We start from the raw sequence: 7,091 nt of genomic DNA on the forward strand, positions 1-7,091 counted from the left end.
GAATAGGTGTCGCGGTTCCCACTTACCGTTATTCGCACCAAAGCCATATTCTGGAAAATCACCCAGTTAATCGATTAAAACAATGACTTAATCAATTAAGTCGCACAAAATTAGCAGTTGCTGAATGGCTCAGTTACACAGCCAATTACAAATTATACAGAAATGATATAGCAGATATATTTGAACAGAAATGACCTTTATTTGGCAGTAATACTATATCCAAAATTCAGCTGTAATAGGCAATTAAAAACTACTTAAAACAATAAAGAGATAAGGGAAAGAAACAGCCTGCAACAAGGTTTTTATACTGATTCGTTTTGCGGTCCACTGCAAAACTACATCCAGTCCCCCCTCTGATCTGGGAGATTTTCTTCACTAAAAATTGAAGCCAATATATCTTACATACACACTTCCAATTACAAGACCTTGAACGCTACCTTCTTGAATTCTCAGAACCTCTACCTTGAATTGACCTTACCCAATTGCCTAGGAAAACCTTTCCTATGATCCAGCCCCACCCAAGAGTATGTTCTAAACTCAAGACCTTCAAGTCTTGGTGAAGACTCTCTGATCTCGTTGGTGGTACGACACCAAGAGACGACATTCCTTGTTACACAAACAACACAAAAAACAGAGTAATGTGAAGCACTAAAATAGCTCAAATATTACAAGAAAGAACAAGCTATAAACCCTATACAAATATCACAATTACCAAGAATATGTATAAGATCAGAAAAATGAAGAACATGTAATTTCTACCCTTAAGAAATCTCTAAAAAGTAATGAAAGAATCATACAAGAACAAGATAGAATGATGAACACATTTGATCATATGCAATGGATGACATGTTAATCCCTAAGCATAATACTATCTCACTTTAATCTCACATGCAATTCTCTGTGCCTATATGACATAGAAAGAATACGAAAATATGCAACTTAGCAATTCTAAAATGAATGAATGAATGTATGTATTAAGCATGGTGTAAAAACACCTTTTATATAGAAAAGTTGTTTTGCACCCTGTTAATTGATTATGTTGCATGTTAATCGATTAACGGGCTGTTAGAGAGTAACTGAATTATGTTTTCCAGTTATCTATTGAAACTGTTAAAAACTGTTTTCACATTAATCGATTAAAGCTTCACTTAATCGATTAACTGACATATTTTCAGTTTAGATGTTAATTGGTAAACTACCTATATGTTATGCTTATTAACTATACATGTTTTACCTTTATGTTATGCCTAAAATGCACAAATAACATGTATGATTAATGCATGGACATATAATAAGCTAGATGACATGTCTCATGTAAATGATATGATAGCTTTTAGAACTTGTGAGATTTGCATCTAGGTTTACCTAAACTAGACTCAATAACTAAGACACATCTAAGACTCTAGTCTAGACACGTGTTAAGGAAATTACATACAATTCCAAATAACTTAGCTAATCTTGTATTGCTTAGGAAATTACTCGTGTTTTATTGTTTGCAGGTTTAGGAATGACGAACGAAGGAGGAAAAAAAAGAAGAATGAGTTTCTGAACAACACACAGGCTTCGCCCAAGCTAGGGAATGATCGCTCAAGCCATAATTTAGAAGAAAATCACCAGAAAATACTAACACCCCTCGCCTGGGCGAGGGAATGGTCGCTCAAGCCATAATTCAGAAGAAAATCACCAGAAAATATTGACACCCCTCGCCCAAGCGCTAATTGAAGATCAAAAACCTGGTAGCTTCTATTTCTCCCTCGCCCAAGCAAGGGAGCCTCAGTCAAGAGAGATGTTTAAGTAAGGAAGGGACTTTTTCTCTCGCTCAAGCGAGAATCCTTAGCTTGAGCGAGATAGTGGCAGTTGAAACTTGATATAGGCAGTTCTGGGCACCAAAGGAGGTTAAAACAAGACTTCTGAAGGAATTTTAGCACCAAAATAGAGAGAAACACAAGGAGATTAGGATATAAATTGTGGAAACGATTCTACTTCACATCATTCCTTGTATAATTTCACGATTTGAGTGTTGTAATAGTGAGAAGGGGTGATTAGATCTTGCTGTGGGATTCGAAATGTAATCTTCTAACCTTTGTACTCCTGGATTCGAAAGAATTTTGGAAGTTAATCCCGTTCTTAATGCCTGAATTTAATTTGCTACTAATTTCTTGTTCTTAGGTTCAAGTTTAATTGGGAAGTTAAACTTGACACCGAACCTGGATCATCTTCCTTTATTCATCATTGCTCTAGGAGTGGAGATTGATGCATAAATTATTTTTACATGGAACGTAATGCTAGTTAATTGGTCAAATATCCAAGGAATTGGTATTTGAGCAATTATCTAAGGATTTTACACTCAAGGGATTGATGTGAATGATTTGAATGATATGTGTATCTGAATCAGTAACTTCACAATTCACTTGGAATTGAATCCATGGATGTCATTGGGAAAGAACGATGCATTTCGATCCTAATTTATTTTACTTGCTTTTTGTTCAATTTGTGATTTCTTACAATTAAACATAAAATTTTATAAGCACACCATTATAAATATATACTCAATTCATTCTTATAGGAATTAGTGTAAATCCACTCTACTCCCTGAGGACGATATCCCGGTACTTTACCGGATTTTACTACTTGGAGATACGGTGCGCTTGATGTTACATAAATATCTAACAAGTTTTTGGCGCCACTGCCGGGGAGCAATGAGCGATTTACATTAGTTCTTTATAGAGTTTATTGAGTATTGTACATAGTTATTCTTTAATACTTTGTAGTATAGTGTTAACCCATGTGCTAACCTTTATTGTAGTTTTCTGATTTATGATTTTGCCAGGTAAATCTAAAGAAGAGCAACTACAATATAATCCTGAGATTGAGAAGTCTGCTAAAAGTAACCAGAAGAAATCAAAAGAGAAGAAACAACATGGTTCTTAGGAATCACAGTGTGGCTCTGAATCAACTACATTTCCTATAGTTTCAGAATCTCAGTCCGAAAAGATGGAGAATGTCAATAATGCTACTGATAATAACCCAAGGCCTAATCCTCCAAGGAGGACTTTAGGAGACTATGCTATGTATCAAGGTCCTTGACACTACTCTAGCATTGTGATTCCACACACCGCCAGGGTAGTGGAAATCAAGCCTGCCTAATTGAATCTAGTCAGTTCTTATCAGTTCACGGGGAAGGATTATGAAGATCCGTATGCTCATTTGGACAATTTCTATGAGCTGGTGGCCACTATGGGGTATTTAGACACCAAGAGGAAAGCTGCATACATGATGCTCTTTCCATTTTTTCTACTTGGTGAAGTTAGGGAATGGTTAAAATCACATCCAACCCAAAGCTTAACCAATTGGAGTGATTTGGAAACAAAGTTCTTGACAAGATTTTTCCCTCCGGCGTGGTATGTGCATGCAAAGTTTGAAATTTCAACATTTAGACAAGGTACTGATAAAGCTTTTTATGAATCATGGGAACAGTTCCAGATGTTTCTGAGGAAATGTCCTAATCATGGATTTGAAGATGTTGATCAACTAAACATCTTTTGTAATAGATTGAAGCCATAGAATAAGATGATATTGGATGCCGCAGCTGGTGGTACCATGATGGTAGTGGATGCTGTACATGCCACCAGAATTATTACTATATTATCTGCTACAGATCGGCAAGCTCATCATAATAGAAGGACAATACAAAAGAGAGGGTGTTGGATTTGAATACTTATGATGCCATTCTGGTTCAGAACAAAATTCTAACACATCAGATGGAGGCACTTACAAAGCAAATGTCCAAGTTGCCTCAACAATTGAATGTGGTGCAGACTCCTTCTGTTCATCAATATGTGCTACATTGTGAGTTTTGTGGGGGTGATCATGTTACTGGTCATTGCTCAATGCCTACCAACACACAAGCAGAAGAGGTTTAGTCTGTTAACAATCAACCTTGTCATGCTAATTTCCCTAACAACCCTTCGTTCAACAATCAGTTTTCACAGGGTTGGAGGGGAAACTAGAACCAAAATCAGAATTTTAGGTGGAGGCAAGATGCAGGACCATCTAATAGGCAACCACCATATCAATCATCTTATCAGCAAGGTCCACATCCACCATTACATGAGAGCAAACAAAATTGAAAGAAACATTGGAGAAGTTTATGCAAGTCTCCATCTCAAACCAGAAAAACACTAATGCTTCTATCAGAAATTTGGAGACTCGAGTGGGTCAGTTGGCTAAGCAAATGGTAAAATAGAACTCAGATCGACTACAATTCTTAGCCAACACTAAAACCAATCCAAAAGAACACTGCAAATCTATCACTACTAGAAGTGGTAAGGTAATTGGTAAGGGTATTAGTGAGAACTTGGCTGTTGAGGAAGATGTTCTGAGAGATACTGAAGCTGGAAAATCAGAAAAGATAATCAGAGAGACACATAAGGGTAAAGTGGTACAAGATGAGGAAGGGGTTGTCACTAATGAGGATGACATAAGGGAGAACAGTGATAAGAGGAAGGGTGACCTACCTCAGTTGAAGGATCTCCCTTATCCAAAGAGACCTTCAAAGAAAGATAAGGAGCGACAATATGCTAGGTTCTTGGATTTATTCAAGAACCTCCAGATCAACATTCCATTCATGGAGGCGATGGAACAAATGCTTGTGTATGCTAAATCATGAAGGACTTGTTGACAAAGAAAAGGATGTTTTCGGAAGAGACAATGACCTTAGAATCTGGGTGTAGTGCTATCATTCAGAAGTCTTTGCCTGAGAAGACTAAAGATCCTGACAGCTTCACTATTCCGGTCACTATTGGTTAATTATCTGTGGGAAAGGCACTGCTTGATCTGGGTGCTAGTATTAATTTGATGCCCCTTTCTATGCTGAAAATAATTGGGGATTTGGAGATCAATCCTACCAGGATGGCTTTGCAACTTGCTGATAGGTCTGTCAAGTATCCTTATGGAGTTGAAGAAGATGTTTTGGTGAAGGTAGATGGGTTGGCCTTTCCTGTGGATTTTGTCATCATGGATATTGAAGAGGATAAGGAGGTTCCTCTTATTTTGGGCAGACCTTTCATGAAGACTGCCCGAGTTATTATTGATGTTGATGATGGAAAATTGAAGGTAAGAGTTGAAGACCAAGAGGTGAACTTTAATGTTTTTGAGGCTATGCAGCATCAGAAGGACAAGCAACACTACTTTCGGGTGGATGTCATTGAGGACTTATTCATGCTCGATGACATTCATTTGAGTAGGATTAGTCCTTTGGAGAAGGTTTTGTGGGGAGACCTAAAAGGAAACAATATGAAGGATGATAAGATTATCAAGACATGTTTGGCAGACTTAGATGCACCCCACAAGGTTGTATCTAATCAGAATCATTTTGAAGAGTTGGGAAAGAGAAGACAGCTGAAGCTCCAAAGGTGGAGTTGAAAGTACTTCCTTCACATTTGAAGTATGCATTTTTAGAAGAAGGAGGGAAGAAACTAGTAATCATCAGTAGTGCCCTTACATGTGATGAAGAACAGTTCTTGATTAGGATGCTGAGGAAGAATGCAGGGGCAATAGCATGGACACTAGCTGATTTGCATGGAATCGACCCATCTTATTGCATGCATAAGATCCATATGGAAGAAGATTACAAACCGATGGCACAACCTCAGAGGCGTCTTAACCCCACTATGAAGGAAATGGTGAAGAAGGAAGTGATGAAACTATTAGATGCTGGGATGATTTATCCCATATCTGATAGTAAGTGGGTTAGTCCTGTTCAGGTGGTCCTAAACAAGGGAGGTATGACTGTGGTCAGGAATGACAAGGATGAACTCATCCGACCAGAACTGTCACTGGTTGACAAATGTGTATTAATTACTGGAAACTGAACCAGGCCACTCGCAAAGATCATTTTCCTCTGCCATTCATGGACCAAATGATAGAAAGATTGGCTTGACAAGAATTCTACTGTTTCCTGGATGGCTATTCTGGTTATAATCAGATCATTGTGGATCCCCAAGACCAAGAAAAAACAACTTTCACTTGTCCTTTTGGTGTCTTCGCATACAGGAAGATGCTATTTGGACTGTGCAATGCACTGACAACATTTTAGAGGTGCATGTTAGCTATTTTTTCTGATCTTGTGGAGCCGTGCATTGAGGTCTTTATGGATGACTTCTCAGTCTTTGGGTCTTCATGTAAGAGCTGTTTGGCAAATCTAGACATCGTTCTACAACAATGTGTTGAGACAAACTTGGTGCTGAACTGGGAAAAGTGTCACTTCATGATGACTGAGGGAGTGGTCTTGGGACACAATATCTCATTCAGGGACATCGAAGTTGACAAGGCAAAGATTGAGATCACCAAGGACCTTCCACCACCACTTAATGTCAAGGGAATTTGGAGTTTCCTTGGGCATGCAGGTTTCTATAGAAGGTTTATTAAATATTTTTCTAAAATAGCAAAGCCACTCAACAATCTTTTAAACAAAGATACTATTTTTCAATTTGATGCTGAGTGTGCCAAATCTTTTGAAACCTTAAAACAAAAACTTATTTCTACTTTTGTTAAAGTAGCGCCCGTCTGGCATCTTGATTTTGAACTGATGTGTAATGCTAGTAATTATGCTGTCGGCACGGTACTAGGACAACGAAAGGCTAAAGTTTTTCACGCCATACACTATTCTAGTAAGGTACTTAATGAGGCACAAGTTAATTATGTCACCATAGAAAAAGAACTACTACCAATAATGTATGCTTTGGAGAAATTTGGATCCTATTTGATTGGCTCCAAAGTCATAATTTTTACTGATCATGCCGCTATAAAATACTTGCTAACTAAATCGGACTCCAAGCCGAGATTGTTGCGTTGATTTTTGTTGTTGTAGGAATTCGACTTGGTGATCAAGGATAAAAAAGGGAGCGAGAATTGTATAGCAGATCATCTGTCAAGACTGGTCAATCAAGAGGTCATAGTAAGAGAATCAGAGGTGGTGTAGGAGTTTCCTGATGAGAAGCTTCTCATGGTTCAGGAAAGGCCATGGTTTGCTGATAAGACTAACTTTAAAGTTGTAGGGGTCATTCCTGAAGAGTTGTCGTGGCATCAAA

General features: G+C 38.0%; 1 pseudogene; it reads left to right on the forward strand.

Annotated features, from left to right (window-relative positions):
- The window catches only part of LOC109342370, an 8,308-nt pseudogene extending 1,452 nt beyond the window's left edge, over nucleotides 1-6,856 (forward strand).

This window comes from Lupinus angustifolius, chromosome LG03 (assembly GCF_001865875.1).
Source record: "Lupinus angustifolius cultivar Tanjil chromosome LG03, LupAngTanjil_v1.0, whole genome shotgun sequence".
Lineage (NCBI taxonomy): Eukaryota > Viridiplantae > Streptophyta > Magnoliopsida > Fabales > Fabaceae > Lupinus > Lupinus angustifolius.